This window comes from Egretta garzetta, unplaced genomic scaffold, assembly GCF_000687185.1.
Source record: "Egretta garzetta isolate BGI_Z169 unplaced genomic scaffold, ASM68718v1 scaffold118, whole genome shotgun sequence".
In the NCBI taxonomy this organism is placed as follows: Eukaryota; Metazoa; Chordata; class Aves; order Pelecaniformes; family Ardeidae; genus Egretta; species Egretta garzetta.
The window spans coordinates 3300201-3303667 of NW_009260484.1; positions in this window are offsets into that span (position 1 = coordinate 3300201).

Here is a 3467-nt window from a genome sequence, read left to right on the forward strand (position 1 = left end):
ATCCCTGGAGGTATTTAAAAGACGGGTAGATGAGGTGCTTAGGGACATGGTTTAGTGGTGGGATAGCAGGGTTAGGTTAAAGGTTGGACTTGATGATCTTAAAGGTCTTTTCCAACCTAAACAATTCTATGATTCTAAGCCCCATTACACAACTCAGCGCGTGTCTAGAATGCTCAGTTTTTAAAATTACCAAAAACTGTGCAGGAAGGGAGCATTCAAGGGGGTGTGGCTGGACCAAGCCATGAGCCTCATTTATGTGTGAGGAGACTTTTTTCCTTTGCCCACCTCTGCAGCAAAGGCGTTGATGGGGCAGATGCCATTCGGTGACATGCACAGGACCTGCTGCAGGGGCTCCCGAGCAAGCCAAGCCCAGACCTCGTTCTTGTCTGTTCCCACAGCCACCTCAGTGCCTCATCTGCCTGAGAAACCCCACCAGGAGCATCACTGCATTCCCGTGACGGCCACTTTCAGCACAGGCAAACCCTGTCCTGTCCCCTACCCCTTCTTAAGGTCTGTGCTTCAAAAAGTTTCTGAAAGAGGCTACGGCAGCTCTTTCTCTCTCCTTGGTCCAGCTGACTCTTTCCAGGTCCCTAGCCCAGACTCACACCTTTCTGCCAAAACCTTTCCCATCTGTCATTGACCAGGAGGCCACCAGTTCAGTCCCAAAAAGAGCCCAAGTCCCAGTTGGAGGCTGGCACCGTCCTGTGCGGTGGATGGAGCTGATGGGGAGGGACGGCAGACAGGTCTGGCTGAAACTGCTGTGTTGACACCCCTAGTACCCCCGCACGGCTGGGGGCCGTGGGGGCCTCCAGGGTGATGCTGGGGGGAAGAGGGAGCAGGGCAGGGTGGCTTTTCTTGGCAAGGGTTGTCTGCGGTGCTCCCCGGGGCCTCCTGCATTGGGTGGCTGTGCGCCAGTGGGGAGGGACAGCCATGCCACCCTAGTGGTGCTCCCCCGCTGCGGCTGCTGAGGGGGGACACTACCCCCCCTGCAGAAAGTCCCTGACACCAAAATGTGGGGCAGTGCTCTCACATTGCAACTAGTGGTGAAGGGGTGGGGGATGCAGGAGGCTCAACACTGCTAAATTGCTTTGCCATTAGTGACACAGACTCTGTTACCTCATGTTTCATTTTAAATACGTTTGCTTGCAGACAGCAGTTTTGCAGTCTTACTTACATTGCCATAGAAACAATCTTTCGCATTCCTCTATTTGTTGTGCATTTTTGTTAAAGGCTCTTTCTTCTTTACTTATCCACTCTATCTTTTCATTTGCTGCCACTATCTTCATTATGTCCTTCCAATTCCCTCGCCTTCTAGCTTGCTGTGGTACAGCTAAATATTTTTCTTGGTAAAGGCACCCAGCTCACAGCCTCTACCTGTATACCTGTCAAAATCCACCGGTGATGTGCCACATGGATAAGGAAATCGGGCTAAGCGTGTGCGAGCGTGCATGTGCCTATGCCCACAAGTGCTGGGATGAGGAGAGGAGAAGGAGGTGGGAAGAAGTGTGATAATCTGGTATCAGACTGGTTGCCCTTGACAGTAATGAAACCAATTTTAACTTCTGCTTTGTGACCAGGGAATGAGGCTGCCCATCAGATAAGGGGCTGTGGGACTCCAGGGGGTTTTTTGCCCGGTTCATTTACTCTGGGAAGGAGCGCTGCTTAAAACTTCTGCGCTCCACGTAATTATAAGAAGACAAAAATCTTCTTGGGCATGCTGATTAGACAGAGATTTTTATGATGAATCACTGTCCTTGGTGGATTGCATTTGATTGTTTGCTTTAGAAGAGAAAAGGAAGAAAAAGGAAAAGGAAGATGTTTAGGGCTTTTCTGATTGCAAAGGGTCAACTTTTACTAACACCCGGATTATATCTTGTTTCCCTTCTCCTCTGCTCTCGTTGGCAGGAAGTTCCCAAGAAGAAAGAAGAGCCATTCATGGGGGGAAAAAAAAAAGCAAGTATATTCAGTGACTGATCACACATAAACAAATACATCTTTTTTCTCCCCATTCCTCAGGGGAGGCTGCTCTAACTGCTGGCGAAGGGACAGGCAGTGAGGCATCTGGGATCACCTTGCATTGCTGGGCAGGGCCGGGGACAGACTCCTCTCCCCTTGGACACAGGGCAGGGCTCCATGTGCCAGGCTGGGTGCTCCTCCTCACCTGGCCAAAGAACCTCCCGGCAGCAAGCTGCCGTCGCCGGCTGCAGGACCTGGGGAATGTTTTGTCCAGCCTCTGTTGTGTTGCGTGGTGGGTGAGGGGCCAGGCTGGTGCTCCTCCTCACCTGGCCAAAGAACCTCCCGGCAGCAAGCTGCCGTCGCCGGCTGCAGGACCTGGGGAATGTTTTGTCCAGCCTCTGTTGTGTTGCGTGGTGGGTGAGGGAATGAAGGATGTCACCTGGAGCTCTCTGTTACCACCATCTATTTTCCTTTCTTTTAAATTTTGTATTCAAGAGAAGGGTTAACTGTATTGCATTAACTCTTCAGTGATACCTCTTCTCATTCAAATTCCCCTTCCTCAGAGGCACAGACATTCTGTGTGTCCAGGCAGTGAAACCGTGATAAGTGTCACAATTTAGAGCGTATAGGAACCCTAAAGTCCTGCTTGTCTTGCGTGACAGCAGGATAAACAAAACCAGAATTTCTCCTCTCACCAGGGCAGGAGAAGAAGCACTAACAGCTGTAAGAGTGTTTGCATTCAACATCAGGAAGCCACATGCGGCACAGATTGGGTTCCTTCCTTCCCTCGCCTTCAGCGAATCCTTTAGGGGCATCAAGTGCAGCGATGATGGGGGTGGATGGAGAGGACAAAAGGGGGAAAGCAGGACAGGATTTAACTTGATTCTTCCCACCCTTCAAAGTCACCTATCGAGGGGAGCATACTCAGGAGAGTTTTTGATTCTTGCTTTGTACGGGTACGCTGGGCTTCTCTTCACTTTTTCCCTTGGAGCAGCCATGCACCGAAATCTGTTTATAGTACGTAGCTATCATGGTCAAATTTAACAGTAATAGCACGTGGCAGTCTTCTGTTTTCTGAATCAATTTATACCATGTACGAGTCTTTGTCCTGTCAGATGAAGTGAACTGTGACAATGTCTATCCATCCATCAGGACAAATCAAGCTATTCGTACATTTACTCTGAGGACATCTTATTGCATTTAAGATTTTTTCCTGTGGCAGTTTCTCTGTTTTGTAATGTCAAATGTAAGAACCGTGGGGTCACCAGGTCCTTCAAAATTGTGAGAACTGCATTGGCCACATTGGTGTCATCTAATCACTTGTATTTCTCGTATTTAACTTCCCTCCAGAGTTGTTTTCTTTTTCTTTTATTTTTTTTTATTTTTTTAATTTCATGTACAGGGAGTTCCTTTCCTCATGTTGTATGTGGATGTCATGCACAAACTCACAGCTGACCCAGAAAGATGCCTCAAGTGCTATTAGCTAATGGCAGCTATTAGTGCTGCTGGCC